The following is a 16,555-nucleotide window of genomic DNA, read 5'->3' as shown; positions in this document are numbered from 1 at the left end:
TTACAGGACAAGCCCAAGAGAGAAACCAACAGAACAGCACTAGCCACCACCTACAGTCCTCAGCTAAAACCTCTACAGCGCATCATCAGGGATTTACAACCCATCCTGGACAATGATCCCCCACTTTCACAGGCCTTGGGAGGCAGACCAGTCCTTGCCCACAGACAACCTGTCAACCTGAAGCAAATCCTAACCAGCAACTATACACCGCACCACAGTCACTCTAACTCAGGGACCCATCCATGCAACAAACCTCGTTGCCAGCTCTGCCCACATATCTACACCAGCAACACCATTACAGGACCTAACCAGATCAGCCACACCATCGTGGGTTCATTCAGCTGCTCATCTACCAATATAATGTATGCCATCATGTGCCAGCAATGCCCTCTGCTATATACATCGGACAAACTGGACAGTCTCTACATAAAAGAATAAACGCACACAAATCAGATATCAGAAATGGCAATATACAAAACCCCGTAGGAGAGCACTTCAAACTCCCAGGCCACACAGTAGCGGACTTAAAAGTAGCTATCCTACAGCAAAAAAATGTCAAGACCAGACTCCAAAGAGAAATTGCTGAGCTACTATTCATCTGCAAATTCAACACCCTCAGCTCAGGATTAAACAAAGACTGTGAATGGCTGGCTAAATACAAAAGCAGCTTCCCCTCTCTTGGGGTTCACACCTCCAGATCAACTGCTGGTAGTAAGCCTCATCCTTCCTGACTGAGCTAACCTTGTTATCCCCAGCCTTGCTCTGGCTTATTTATCCCTGGCCCTGCAGATTTCCATGACCAGCATCTGATGAAGTGAGTCTTTGCTCACAAAAGCTCATGCTCAAAACTTTTCTGTTAGTCTATAAGGTGCCACAGGACCCTTCATTGCTGTACCTTTCTGGCTTTCTTTCAATATTTATCTTGGATCTTTATTATAATGTAGGCATGTAATTCTGGTCCATTTCAGCAACATAAAACTTGAATAACTTCACTGATATCACACCTGGGCTGTGTCTACACGTGCCCCAAACTTCGAAATGGCCATGCAAATGGCCATTTCGAAGTTTACTAATGAAGCGCTGAAATGCATATTCAGCGCTTCATTAGCATGCGGGCGGCAGCGGCGCTTCGAAATTGACGAGCCTTGCAGCCGCGCGGCGCGTCCAGACGGGGCTCCTTTTCGAAAGGGCCCCGCCTACTTCGAAGTCCCCTTATTCCCATGAGCTCATGGGAATAAGGGGACTTTGAAGTAGGCAGCATCCTTTCGAAAAGGAGTCCCGTCTGGACGCGCCGCGCGGCGGCAAGGAGCGTCAATTTCGAAGCGTGGCTGCCGCCCGCATGCTAATGAAGCGCTGAATATGCATTTCAGCGCTTCATTAGTAAACTTCGAAATGGCCATTTGCATGGCCATTTCGAAGTTTGGGGCACGTGTAGACACAGCCCTGATGATCATTTTTCCCCAGCTCTAGTATTGCAGAATCCCTCTATGTGAATTTTTGCACTTTCTGCACACATTTTTTCGGATTTTATTTACCAGTAGCAGATTTACCAAATGTTGCTTGGGTCCTTAACTCAACTGAGATTTATTTTAAATGTAAAGAAATTGTTGATTAGTAACAGGGAGAAAGCTGTGCTAGTCTACATACTGTCAAAACAAAAAAGAAGTAAAGTTGCACTTTAAAGACTAATAAAATAATTTATTAAGTGAGCTTTCGTGGGACAGACCCACTTCTTCAGACCATAGCCATACCAGAACAGACTCAATATTTAAGGCATAGAGAACCAAAAATGGTAATCAAGGTTGACAAATCAGAAAATAAAATTATCAAGGTGAGCAAATCAGAGAGCAGGGGTGGGGAGGCATGAGTCATGAATTAGATTAAGCCAAGCGCTTTTGCAAACTTTTTGTTATAGACCAGCATCTCACCCTAACACTGCAGGAACTTGTGATGTGGGAGTGTTGTGGCACCTTCCAGATTTTGCACCCTGTGTTGAGGTCCTAAAGTTCAGTCTGTGCCCAGGACCTTGCAGCTCTCTGGAGTTCCAGCCACCAGCTTCAGGGGGTCTTGTCTGCCAGCCCAGTCTCCTCTGGGGCCCCCAGTCACCAGCTTTACAGGCTTTGCTGCCACCCAGGGTTCTGGCTGCTTGGTTGCAGATTCTGGGCCCCGGCTATTTGCCCTGTGCCTGGGGTTCTGGAACCACCCCCAGCTGTGACCTCAGGTTGAGAAGGTGAGGATTGTGACAGGGAAAGGTGTGTGTGCGTTGGTGGGGGTCAGCTCAATTCACCCCCTCCCCCAGAAATTGTTCCTGTACCACTGTCTCACCCAGGATTCACTGGGTGTGATTCAGTTTCATCAGTCCCCTTATCCTGCTTCATTAAAGTAAGCCATTATCTCACCTCCTTACTTATCACTCTGCCGGACTGAGGTAGACCAGAGAAAACTTTGCATGTGGCACCTAGGAAAAAATTAGCATTTTCCTAGCTACAGCGTCTTTGATTCAAATCATCCCTGGTGTCATTCCACTTACTGTGCTGAACTCACCCCAGGGAGGTGTTCAGTCCCCTGAATTCAGTGTATGTGAATGCTTATAAATAAAATACTTTCTACTAATTTGGGATGCAAAGTTGATTTTAGTCAATGAAGCAGTGAAAGAAGAGGTGGAGGAAGAAAAAGAAGGGCTGGCACATTTTCAGGGCTGCAGTTCTACTCATGCTTTTTTTCTTTCATCCAACATGTGGGAGTTCAAAGGCAAACTGCTCACAGAATGAAAAATAATGGTATCTCAGATGCAAGAGATGACTTGATCATGTTTATGATGTGCAACCAGAATAAGGTCCAGACCAGGAATGTATAGATACCTGGGGCTTTAAAAGGGCTAGTTTCATGAAGCTGAAAACTATTGTGAGCCAAATCAGCCGAGAGGCAGAGTTAAATGAAAAAAATGTGATTTTTTATTGGTAATTGTTTGAGAACACAGCACTAAATACCCTCAAATATACACATGGCCACTGGCCATACTGTTTAAAAAATATTCCAGCTTCGGGGGGCGGGGTGCAGTGAAGATAGCTATAACAATACCTCATACAAGAAATGGCAGAAAGGGGCAGTTGATAGTAATAAATATAATTAGACGCTCAGGGCAGTAAAAAATTGATAAGATACACAAAGAAATGTCTATGGACAGCAGAGGTGAGTATATTAGGAACAAAAAAAATCTGAACAGTTGGATTAGTTTGTTATGAGATAAGAATGGTAGAATTATCAATGATGTAGAAAAATCAGAAGTGTTCAATAAATATTGCTGTTCTGTGTTTGGCAGGGGAAAAGCAGATCGTATAGTCACATCATATGACAACACTCTTCCCATTCCTTTAATAGCTCAGGAAGCTGTTAAACAGCATCTCCTAAAGATGGGCATTTTAAAATCACATCTGTGTAATTTTCATCCAAGAGTTTTGGAAGCACTGACTGAGAAGCTTTCTGGACAGTTAGTGGTGATTTTTAATAAGTCTTGGAACTGTGCAGAAGTTCCAAAAGACTACAAGAAAGCCAATATTTTAAAAATGGAACAGCAGTGACCTAGGTAATTATAATCCTGTTGCTGACCCTGTGCCCAGACTCCTGGCTGCCAGACTCATGCCTGGGATTCCAGCTGCAAGACCCATACCTGGGATCTCAGCTGCTGCCCCACACCTGGGATATAAAATGCTATCCCGTGCCTGGCATCTGCTCTGCTATCTCAGAACCTAGGGACTCTACTGCTGGCCCTCACCTGGGATTCCGATGCTGACCCAGCACCCAGAGTCCTGCCTGCTGTGTTTGTCACCAAGTTCCTGGCTGCCCCACTTCACCCACTGCACCCTGATCCTGAGTGCTAGCCCCCAGCTGTTGCCTTAGTCTTGGCCCCCTTCCTTCTTGCCAGATGCCCCTCTCCTAGTCACATGGCCCTGTTCCCAGCCCCAGTTCTGGGTTTCAGGGTGGACAGAGGTCAGGGGACTTTACCCTCACTATTAAAAATATTCCAGTGCTACCGTCCTTCTCTACTGAACATTTGTATCCATAACTTGGAATAAACTATAACATCATCACTGGTAAAGTTTTCAGAGGACACGTGGATGGGAGGAGTCGGAAATGTAGAGGACGAGTGACTGGTAACGTGCCAGCTGTGTCTCTTGGTAAGCTGGGTACAAGCAAGTATGTATTTTACTATGGCTAAGTGTAAGCCTAGATACCTAGAAAGGAGGAATGCAGGCCAGCCTTACAGGATGGGGGACTGTCTCTTGTGGAACAGTGTGACTGAAAAAAAGATTCAGGTGTCCTGGTGGATTATCAGCTGAAATGCTGTGGCTAGAAGAGCTAATACAATCCTTTTGAGGAATGAACAGGGAATGTGTAATCACTGCTGCTGGAATACTGTGTCCAGCTGTGGTATTAACAGTTCAAGAACAATGACGATGATAAACTGGAAAGGATTCAGAAAAAAAGTAATGAGAGTGATTAACCACTTAGGAGACTGGACTTAAAGTGATGAAGCCAAGAAGCTCAATCTACTCAGTTTAATAAGGAAGAGGTTAAAGGGTCACTGAAGTAATCTATAAGTACCTGAATGGGGAGCAAGTATTTAATAATAGCCTGTTCAGCCTAGCAGAGAAAGATATGATAATCCTATGGGTGGAAGTTAAAGCCAAACAAATTCAGACGGGCAATAAGGGGTAATACTTTAACAACGAGACTATGTAAACAGTTTATCAAAAGTTGTGTGGATTCTCCATAATTGGGACATAAACCAAGACTGGATTTTTTTCTAAAGGTCTGCTATAAGGAGATGTTTTGGGGAAGTGTGTAAGACAAAAACAATGAGAAGTCCTGTGGCACCTTATAGACTAACAGATATTTTTGAGAGTAAAATTTCATGGGCAAAGGCCCCCTTCATCAGATGTGTCTGACAAAGCGGGCCTTTGCCCAGGAGATTTTACGCTCCAAATTATCTGTTAGTCTATAAGGTGCCACAGGACTTCTTATTGTTTTTGTGGATACAGACTAACATGGCTACCTTTCTGATACTTGTGCGAGACAAAGGGTCAGACTAGATGATCTCAGGGGTCCTGTCTGGCCTGGTAATCTCTAACGCTGTTAGGTGGAGAAAACCCTCAACTCACACAGCAGTGGATGGAACTATAGGACAAATGCTTCTAATTTTTCATGGTCACAAAATAAGGTGAGTACCTTTATTGAATCTTAAATTATTGCCTCAGAAAATATGGTAAAAGCAATGAGGGGTCTGGTGGCACCTTATATGGTAGTAACACAATCAGTTTTATTTTCTGTCTTTAAAACAGTATTTGTTTGTATGATGCGAACTGCATCGGTGATAGTAAATGCATTAATTATTTACTAACAGTTGTCACTGATTAGGTATGCTTTTCCTCCCTCCAGCTTGTAACTGAAGCACAGAGACAAAAATGATTCTACACAGGGCCACCAGCCCAGGGGGGCAAAAAGGGGGAGTTGCACCTATGTGAGGCATTTCAAAGGGTCTGAGAGCTCCAACAGCTGCCCCAATAGCGGTAGTGGCTGGAGCTCCGGGACCCCTTGAATTCCCACTGAGCATTGTGCCCCACTCTATGCATGGTGAGGAGACGATGATTGTTCTAAGCCCTGACTCTTCCTCCCCTGGCCTTGCCCTTTCCAGGGCAGGGAGCTGGGCTGCCTTTCCACCTTACCCTGTGCCTGCAGCAGCTGTTGGTATCACTGATTCTACCCTGTTCTTTCTTTCTCTTTTTTTTTTCTGTGAGAAATGAGATTTAAAACAAACAGATCAGAGTCAGAGGAGCTGATCCTGCAACCAGAGGTGGTGTTTGCCTGACAGCGGAGGAGAAGGACTGTAAAGCTCAATTCCAGGGCCTCTACCAGTGACTTTTAATGTACGAAGTATGCAAGGTCACAGTCACACTGTGTGCAGGATCCCATTTTGAGCTGTGGGCAGCACTGGACAGGATGGGGAAAGATGACTTCCCATGCACCACATCTGGCTTTCAGGGGCCTCTTGCTGCCTTCCAGTCTGCTGCAATTGCATGTGCTGGAGGTGCCTAATGCAGCCATTACCTGCAATCATTATTTTCATGAGCAGCCTTACAACTTCAAAGAAGACCTAATCCAAAGTCCACCGAAGTGAATGGGAGACTTTCTGTTAATGCCAATGGAATTGACATCAGGCCCCTGCTAGCTAGCTAGCTTCGTAGCCTAAGAGGGATTGCTAAAGGCATTTTATCAGCTACTTCACATATTTTCTCATTTGGCATTTGGTTTAGTTCTCATTTGTTAGAAGTTTGGCAGTGAAAAGTAAAACCTCTTCCATTATTCCCTGTCAAAACTGTAATAAAACTATTTCTTAATAGCTGTATTAGCCCAAGCAAACATAAGGTTATATCAGACACTGATCTGCAATAAAGATACTTCTGATTCTGCTGATGCTTGACAAATATCAGCTTTTACTGGTATATAAGGACGCTACTACATGCATACACCCCAGACCTTCAAATATGTGTGAAGGAGAATATCCACCCTCACACAGCTGAAATAATTGCCTCCACAGCTTTATATTTGAGATGTAGTAGGTTGTTTGCAGGCTTTTCAACATTACACTCCATTAAAGTCTTGTATTTCTAAAGTGTGCTTCATCTGCGTATTTCAAAGTGGTCCACAAACTTTCATGAATTAAGTTACAATCCCCCTGTGAAAATCAATACATACAGCAGAACAACCCCCTGATTTTTTTGGCTTACTGACATTCATGAAAATGGTTTGGCTTGATCCAAAACAGTATCTTTTTGAATTTAGATTAAGATGTTGGGAATTTCATTTTAGCTCAAACAAACCAATTAGTTTGATCAACACCTTTGGTTTGATTTGGGGAGATGAGGAGGGGGCAGGATACAGGTGAGTGTGTATAAGTAAGTGAAACAAAGGTTTGCTGGCTACTTGTTCTGTACTTTCAGTATCTATGACTCAAGGAAAGAGCTGATTTTTAATTCTGCCCACGTGTCTGAGGTTTGCAGTAGGTAAAGCCTGGGTGGTTGCATCAAAGGCATTTCTAATCAGTCTTGTTCATCTTTTTCAATGGTCATCCTGGCATTCTAATCTCTCTCTTTCAATGAGCCCTATTTCAAATTAGAATGGAGATGGGCTATGCTGCAGAACTTTGAGGGGCAGAATTCTGATCTAGATACAGATTACACACAGGCTAAAGCCAATGGCCGTCATTTGTGAATCAGAACCTCACATTCAGTCTTTAGACAGCAAACAAATCTGTGTTTCTGTCTAAATCCAGAGGCAGTAGTTGACTTATAAAATAGAAAAATGTAGGGTTCACAAGTCTATTTCATTGTGTTCAGTAGGTTCCTTACTCATTACACAGATTGGATGGCCCCTTTTCTTTCCACAATGCTGCATTTTCAACCCATTTATTATAACTCAATGTAAATGTCATGCTAAGACATATGGTATGAATACAAATCTTGTCTCCACAGAAAATCCTGACTTGTACCTTGCTATTAACCTGTGTACAGGCTCCTCCTGGAGGAGTTAGAAATTATTACACTGCAGAATTGGGATGCATTTCCTAAAACAATGTTTTGAACTTTAAATAGTAATGGTCAAACAAATTTTTATATTAAGAAAATTTTGCTGTTACCAAGGGAGAACTCTGAATTCTGTCCACTTAGCTAGGTCCTCCAAACAAGCCTGAAACTAATGCTCATGAACTGTTCTTGCTCTGGTAGCCATGGCCCAGACTACCTGTAAAAAGCTGGAAGCCCAACTTTGATGGGAATTGATGAAATTTGATACCTTGGCAAGAGGTTTTTAACTCCTGGCAGCAGGAAGCCCAGAGATTTCCATTTGAAATTCAAACTAGATCTACCATTCGGAGTTCTAAGAACTAAAATGTGCATTTAAAAGATCAAAGACTTCCTCTGGTCCTCTATTTAGAATATGCCAGTATAGGGAAATCAAGTAAGCAGAGACCTGGTAAAGTTTCCCCTCCGAAGCCTCCTGTGCTGGGCAGTGGTAGCACAAGGTGAAGATATTAAATCATATACTTAATCTTGTTTTAATTTAGAAACATGTGCTCCTGCAAACACTCTGAAAAATCTGCCAACAGTTTAACAAGATGTGCATAATTGCTCTCTGTAAGGGCCTCAGGTCTCCAAAATATCCCCCTCCCAATACCCCCTTGACATATACACATACTCGTGGTCTGATAGACTCCAGAGGTTAGAGCCTATTTTTCAAAAAGACCTTTGAAGAGAGTCAAGGGGATAAATATATAGGGTGTTTATACCCACCTGCTGGTAAAAGGGATAATTTAGGCCTGGTGCTCTTATAAAAAAGGCCCTGCCAACTGTCAATCACTGTTATATTGAAGATGTCAGCACCTTTGCTGATATTTTGTCATAGCACATAACCTTTATTTATGTGTGTGTGAGCAATTGACAGAGCAGTTGGAAGAAAATAAATGCACCTAGAATCATAGATGAATGAAGCCAAGTTGGGTCTCATTTTGCAACACCAGAACCAAAACAAAGGGCCCTTTATATAGAACTCAAAAGGATTTTCTATAAAGGGTTGCTTTACAAAAATAGGGCTGTGTCTACACTAGCCCCTAACTTCGAAATGACCATTTCAAAGTTTACTAACAAAGCACTGAAATACATATTCAGCACTTCATTAGCATGGGGGCGGCCGCGGCACTTTGAAATTGACGCGGCTCACCTCCAGGCGGCTCGTCCAGATGGGGATCCTTTTCAAAAGAACCCCGCCTACTTCGAAGTCCCCTTATTCCTATGAGCAGATGGGAATAAGGGGACTTCGAAGTAGGAGGGGTCCTTTCGAAAAGGAGCCCAGTCAGAACGAGCCGCGCGGTGGCGAGCTGCGTCAATTTCGAAGTGCCGCAGCCGCCCACATGCTAATGAGGTGCTGAATATGTATTTCAGTGCTTCATTAGTAAACTTCAAAATGGCCATTTACATGGACATTTTGAAGTTTGGGGCTAGTGTAGACATAGCCTAGGAGTTGTGAATCATCCTCTGAAATTTAATAATAGTAATAATTCCTATGCTATAAAATTCTACAGGACTGTTCAAAATGCCTAAGGAATAAAACTTCTTTCTATTAAGTTTTATACAAAAGCTTATTAAATGTCAGGCCACTCATTTTAGATTCATCCTTATTCAATTCTGTAGGATTTTTCCAAATGGCTGGTTTGATTTTATATTATCCAAACTGAGCCTGATAAATTTTTGCTTGTGGCTAACTATTCTATTAAATACAGAAAGAGATTTTCCATGGATCTGTATCATTTTTTTAAAGCTACATTTATAGCTGGGTGAGCAGGAATAGCTAGAAAAGATGTTCAAATATTCATTAGCATTTTGAGATGAATTCACATCCACTCACTTGCCATCTTCTTACTGTTTGCACCCCTTCAACACTCTGAACAAGTTTCGTGGTAGAAATATTTTGGGTGACTATTACAGAATATATGTTTCTAGTTAATGTCAAAGTTGTAATCGAGTGCTTTCATGACAGAAACCTAACTCAAATTGCTATGAATCCAGTCAAAATAAGACACATGTGACTGCGTCTAATCAAAAATTTAAATGTAAGTAACATACAACATAAAAACATTTAAACAAGCTTCAGGACAATAATAATTTACAAAACTTTTTTGCTTCCCGTTAGCCAAGAAAACCACCAAAATTAGTCAAATACTCTGAAATTTATTCAGATTAAAATCAGTCAGTTCAGTTCTCAATATTTGCTTTGTACAAATTATTTGAACACAAAGACTGTATCTGTGGTTTATTAGAGTACTTTTCCTAGCCTCTAGTATGTTGTAGTAAAACAGAAGCCTAGAAGATGAAGATACTCCACTGACTTGCAAGTCTATCCTTTGCCATGAATAAAGACTCCAGATAACCCTGGATCTAAAGCCAGTGTAAGGAGTGCCATTGATTGCAATAGCTTTGGATCAGGGCTCAGAAGTGCATGTATTTTACAGTTATTGTGAACTGCTGAAGGAGAACACCAGGCAAGGAAGACAGACTGGTCATTAACCTGTGGCCAGTGCTGATTAAATTAATAGGCAGGGAGGGAGGGAGGTATAAAACTACTAAAATGTCAAAATTCATAGCACTTCTTATTTAAGGGGAGACACTTCCATGGTATTTCAAATGCAGTGATGAGTTACTTATATTGATTGCTGTTATGGACTTCAAATACATTCCCACACTATTTGAGATGGGAGGATAAAGGATAGAAATCCAGCATCCCAGAAAAAATAGAGAAAAAAAGATCAAGCAAATAGCCGGAGAGACAAAATTCTCAATTAAAGTTGCCGTGATACCTGCAGCCCAGTTCCACTGTGGCTGATACTGAAAAATCTAAATTGGGAAATCAAACAGAGGTCTTTGTTTTACAATTATATGCTGCAGTGAACTGACAGTCAGGTAATTTGCTGATGTCATTCTGAATTTCTGGACTTTTCTAAGTTTTTTATCTCAGCAGTCCAAGGAAAAGGGCAAGAGAAGGAAGTAATTTCACTCCTCATGATCACAAAACAACAGTTGTATGCAGATTACTTCTTGCCTATTATTATAGCTTTGGTGGTTCCAGTCACAGACCAGGACCCATTGGTGCTAGTCTCAGTATACACACGGAACAAAAAATCATTCTGTGTTCCAAGTCTAGGAATAAGAATGAAACAAATGTATCCAGACAGACTGGGGAAGTACAAGGAAAAAACAAGCTATTGTCTCAGCATCTTAAAAAAGAAATGATATTGCTCAAAAAAGCATTTTATTTCAGCCCTGATCCTGGTTGTAGGCAGACACCAGTTCCTTCAGGGACCCTTACTGAACTTAATACTATGCCTGTAGTGCAATGTGTGGAGTTAATATGTCCAGTGTAGCCATTTTAGGTTAAAGAGGAGGATTTATGGAGCCTAATGACAGGCTGGAGTACACCAGGTGCTGGTTGATGGAGGAGGATGGTTAGATGACAGAATTATCTGATTTCACTGCCATTTGGAAACCTGTTGTTACCGATGAGGAGAAAGTTGGGCATAATGTTATAGATTGAGGATAAACATGGTGCCTGTACTTATATGGGAAAAGGAAGCTGTGACAGAGAGGATTAACTGCTGCAGGTCTGTGGCCTGTAATTTAAGAGATTGCAGCTTCCTGCTTTCTTAACAGAACACATAAAATAGTTGTCACAGAAGGTGTGCAAATGGGACTATAGCAAAGTACGTAAATAACCTCCCAGCTGCATAACGCAAAGATGGATGGTTGTTCTCCAACCTCTGCACCGCTTCTTGTAGTATAAAGGCAGTTTGAGAATGGGGAAGCTGGAGAAGGGAGATCTTATCAGTACCCCAACTAAAACATTGCCAAGGTTGCTAAAATCAATTTTCCATCTTGTCCAGGATTACACACAGCTACATAATTTACAGTGCCCAAAAAGCCCCTGTCAGCGCTGACTCTCTACTACTTTGTGATGAGCAGGGGATAAGTGAATCTACAATGAGATTTCTCTAGGTGGAGATCCAGAAAGTTCTCACATGTCCTTGACTGTAAATGTAATATCTTTTTGTGATCAGCTTTCCTTTACCCATTGGGACATTCAGCCACCTTGCAGAGGTTAAAGAAGGTCAGTGGGAGTCTGTGCAGAACCCTCCAATTAGAAGAGGGCTTGTTGGGTGAGCCAATTAAGTGGTGGCTTACTGCATCAGTCAGTCGAGGCAAGCAGGGGTCATATTATATGGGTGACCAGCTGTCCAGTTTTAAAGGGACAGTCCCATTTTTAAGCCCTCCTGCAGGTGTCTTGATTTAAAAAAAATGGACCAATTTTCCTGTATTTTCTGTTTTCCCCTACCATCAGTACTGGTGGGCTCCATTGCTGGCCAGATCCTTGATCACCTGCTGCCACCCACCAGCAGTGAGTGTGTGCGTGGGTGGGGAGGGGGTGGAGTCCAGTGGCTGCTGGGGTTGGAATGCGAAGCTGGTGGTTTGGCACAGCTGCAGCACGTGGGGCCAGTGGCTCTCCCTGCTTGTCCATCACTTCAGTCCCTGCTGCTGTGCCTCCTCTTGGCCAGGAGGTTCCCTTCACCCCACTGTCCCATTTCCCGCCAACAGTGGCTGCTTGCTGCAGTGGTTGGTGAGTGGGGACTGGCAGTGGTCAGTTACATGTCACCCCTAGAGGGTGGACACACCTTCAGCTTTCATGTAAAAAGTGTTTCAAGCCCTCAGGTTTGTAGAGAAAAGGCTGAAAACATGACCTGAGTGTGTCCTTAAGGCTCAGAAAGCAAAGCCATAAAAAGACTTGTTTTGACTTGAATTGTCGATTTCTCTTTCATCTCATTATTGTAAGCCAGTCTCGTGATTGTTTTATTTGGTTCCTGAGGTTGGCCATGCTCCCTGGACAAAGAATTTTGCATTGACATAGCACCTCTGGGAGACTAAGTTTCATTTTTGCTATTCCAGGGAATTAAGGAGGAGAAAGCAGGAGGAAGGAGACTACAGACTTAGTGCAGTGTTGTATACATTCTGGCTGACACTAGTGGCATGTAGACACAATATTTTTGAAACAGGTTTCTTTGTAAAAAGAAGTATATGGCCACTTAATACAAGGGATGCTGATGTATGACAGGCATACCATACACCTTGGTTTTCCTGGCCATGACCTCCTTTTTGGTCCTTCAGCCTCCATCCAGACAGATATGTGAAATATGAAAAAAATCCTTGAGCATCTACAACCATTTCCATGGAAGTTGTGGGAAAGTGTCTGCCAAGAACTACTGTCAGTATTGGACTTTGGGGTCATACAGGAATCCCCTAGTGCAGAGTTTCTCAGACTGGAGGTCCCAGGTCAAAAGGGTGAGTGCAAAAGTGTTGCTCATATGCTCATCATAGCTTTGGATTTCCCAGCTACGACCTCTTCTTTAGTCCTCTGATCTCCATCCAGGAAGACTTCAGAAATACAAAAAAATCCCCAAGATTTTTCATTGCCTTCAGGGTTGGGTGGCTGGAGTGGCAGCTGCTCTCAGCCGCCCAGTCTGGAAAACATTGCCTGTGCCAGCATCAGCACACATGGAAGGGTGGCTATAACATACCTGGCTACACTTCCTTCTGCTGCTGCTGGTGTCAGTGACTTCAAAGTTGGGCTCCTGCTCTCTTTGCTTGCCCAGCTTGGAAGGTAGAGACACCATGAAAAGCAGTACAGAAGGATGGATGTCAATATTATGCCACACTTCCCTTCCTTCTGTGCTGCTGCCATTGGCAATGTTGACTTCGGAGCTGGGTGTCCTACCAGCAGCTGCCACTCTCTCATTGCTCGGCTGGGAAAGCAGGGCTGCCACCTGCACTGGCACAGAAAGAAGGTGGAAGTAGAAGACCTTCTGTGCTACTGCTGGTGTCAGGCTGCCTTGCACCTGTAATCACTTGCTGTCCAGCTTAGAAGTTAGAGCCACCTCCAGCAGCAGCGGCATGGAAGGAAGGGTGCAATACCGTACCATGCCACCCTTATTTCCCCTTTACTGCTGGTGCTAGCACTACTTTTCCAGCTGCTCAGGTTAGAAGATAGAGCTTGACAATGCCACTCCAGGCCAACCTTCCTTCTCCACTGCTGCTCATGGTGGTGCTGATTTTCTGACTTCCCAGATTAAAAGGTGAATTGTGAATTGGAATTCATATTTAGATTTGACACATTAACACTCTGGTATGAACACAGAGATCAATTATCGCACACATTACAAGGACTGCTTCCCTTCCTTTGATGCTCGTGATTATCTCAGGCAGCACACTTAACATCCCCCACTCCCTTTAGCTCCTTCCTTCAGTCCTATGTACTTGATGTGTCAGTTTTTATTGCAACTCTTTTTTTGGTCCTCTGTACTTATAAATGTCAGTCATTTCCTATTGGAAATGAGATTGATCTGATGAAGTGGATCTGTCCCATGAAAGCTCATCATCTACTAAATCATTTGGTTAGTCTTCAAAGTGCTACATTTCTGCTGTTTTGTTTTTTTAGAGTGCAAACTAACATGGCTACCTCTCTGCTACTAATACCATTCAGTGAAAGTCTTCCTTTTGCACTGCTGCTGGCAGTAGCACTCCCTTCTGAGATAGGCACCTGGCCAGCAACACTCACGCTCTGGCTACCTACCATGAGCACCAGTGCAGGAAGAAGGGAAGCAATACCATATCAATCAATCCTTCATAGAATCATATGATCATAGAATGCTAGGACTGGAAGGGACCTCAAGAGGTCATCGAGTCCAGCCCCCTGCCCTCATGGCAGGACCAGGTACTGTCTAGACCATCCATGATAGACACTTATCTAACCTGTTCTTAAATATCTCCAGAGATGGAGATTCCACAACCTGCCTAGGCAATTTATTCCAGTGTTTGACCACCCTGAGAGTTAGGAACTTTTTCCTAATGTCCAACCTAAACCTCCCTTGTTGCAGTTTAAGTCCATTGCTTCTTGTTCTATCCTCAGAGGCCAAGAAGAAGTTTTCTCCCTCCTCTTTATAACACCGTTTTAGATACCTGAAAACCACTATCATGTCCTCCCTCGCTTAATCTTCTTTTTTCCAAACTAAACAAGCCCAATTCTTTCAGCCTTTCTTCATAAGTCATGTTCTCTAGACCTTTGATCATTCTTGTTGCTCTTTTATGTACCCTTTCCAATTTCTCCACATCTTTCTTGAAATGCAGCACCCAGAACTGGACACAATAGTTCAACTGGGGTCTAACAAGCGCAGAATAGAGCGGAAGAATGATTTCTCATGTCTTCTTCACAACACACCTGTTAATGCATCCCAGAATCATGTTTGCTTTCTTTGCAACAGCATCACACTGTTGACGCATATTTAATTTGTGGTCCACTATAACCCCTAGATCCCTTTCTGCCATACTCCTTCCTGCACAGTTGCTTCCCATTCTGTGGCTACGTCTACACGTGAAGCCTACATCGAAATAGCACATCGAAATAGGCTATTTCGATGAGTAATGTCTACACGTCCTCAAGGGCTGGCAACGTCGATGTTCAACTTCGACGTTGCGCGGCACCACATCGAAATAGGCACTGCAAGGGAACGTCTACATGCCAAAGTAGCACACATCGAAATAAGGGTGCCAGGCACAGCTGCAGACAGGGTCACAGGGCGGACTCAACAGCAAGCCGCTCCCTTAAAGGGCCCCTCCCAGACACAGTTGCACTAAACAACACAAGATACACAGAGCTGACAACTGGTTGCAGACCCTGTGCCTGCAGCATGGATCCCCAGCTGCCGCAGCAGCAGCCAGAAGCCCTGGGCTAAGGGCTGCTGCCCACGGTGACCATAGAGACCCACAGGGGCTCGAGAGAGAGCGTCTCTCAACCCCTCAGCTTATGGTCGCCATGGCGGACCCTGCTATTTCGAAGTTGTGGGACGCGCAACGACTACACGGTCCCTACTTCGACATTGAACGTCGAAGTAGGGTGCTATTCCTATCCCCTCATGGGGTTAGCGACTTCGATGTCTCACCGCCTAACGTCGAAGTTAACTTCGAAATAGCGCCTGGCGCGTGTAGCCGTGACGGGCGCTATTTCGAAGTTAGTGCCGCTACTTCGAAGTAGCGTGCACGTGTAGACACGGCTTGTATGTGTGAAACTCATTGTTCCTTCCTAGTGGAACACTTTGCATTTGTCTTTATTAAACTTCATCCTGTTTGCTTCAGACCATTTCTCCAATTTGTCCAAATCATTTTGAATTTTGACCCAATCCTTCAAAACAGTTGCAACCCCTCTTAGCTTGGTATCATCTGCAAGCTTAATAAGTGTACTGTCTATGCCAATATCTACATTGTTGATGAAGATACTGAATAGAACCAGTCCCAATACAGACCCCTGAGGAACCACACTTGTTATATCTTTCCAGCAGGATTGAGAACCATTAAGAACTACTCTCTGAGTACGGTTATCCAGCCAGTTTTGCACCCACTTTATAGTAGTAGCTCCTTCTAAGTGGTATGTTCCATGCTGCACAGCTGCTAGAAATGTCACTGCCTTCTGAGCTGGTGACCTGCCAACAGGCCCTGCTCTGCTTCCACCCAGATCCAAAGGCGGTGCTGCCACCAGCAGCAGTGAAGATGGAACAGTGGCAATATCACACCATGCTTCCTTCTTTGCTGCTGCTGGCAGTGGTTCTGCCATCTGACCTGGGCACATGACCAGTTCCTATTGCTCTGTACCTGCTTAACTGAGAAGGCAGAACCACCACTAGCAGCAGTGCAGAAAGAAGTGGCAATTCTACTCTGCCACCCTTCCTTCTGCACTGCTTCTGGTGGCAAAGTAGAATTCTGAGCTGGGTGTGCTACCAGTAAATGCCACTCTCCAGCCTGTAAGTGTGGAAAACAGCACTCCCCCAGCAGTGGCACAGAAGGAAAAGTGGAAGTAGCAGATCATGCTGCCTTCATTCTGCGCTGCTGCTGATAGCGAGGTTGTCATC

General features: G+C 43.7%; 1 protein-coding gene across 5 annotated transcripts in view; it reads left to right on the top strand.

The window, feature by feature from the left end:
* The window catches only part of LOC142025045 (uncharacterized), a 128,972-nt gene that overhangs the window by 23,210 nt on the left and 89,207 nt on the right, over window positions 1-16,555 (top strand). For 2 of the 5 annotated variants that reach the window (XR_012648588.1, XR_012648589.1), the window contains one exon: window positions 5,799-6,646. The exons of the other annotated variants lie outside the window; for them this stretch is intronic. The gene's annotated coding sequence lies outside the window, so the exon portion shown is untranslated. Of the gene's footprint in view, window positions 1-5,798; window positions 6,647-16,555 lie in introns of those variants that run through there. 5 annotated transcript variants of the gene reach the window in all.

Source organism: Carettochelys insculpta, chromosome 1 (genome assembly GCF_033958435.1).
Source record: "Carettochelys insculpta isolate YL-2023 chromosome 1, ASM3395843v1, whole genome shotgun sequence".
Lineage (NCBI taxonomy): Eukaryota > Metazoa > Chordata > Testudines > Carettochelyidae > Carettochelys > Carettochelys insculpta.
Note: the sequence above shows the minus strand (reverse complement) of the source record. Positions and strands in the feature narration are given on the sequence as shown.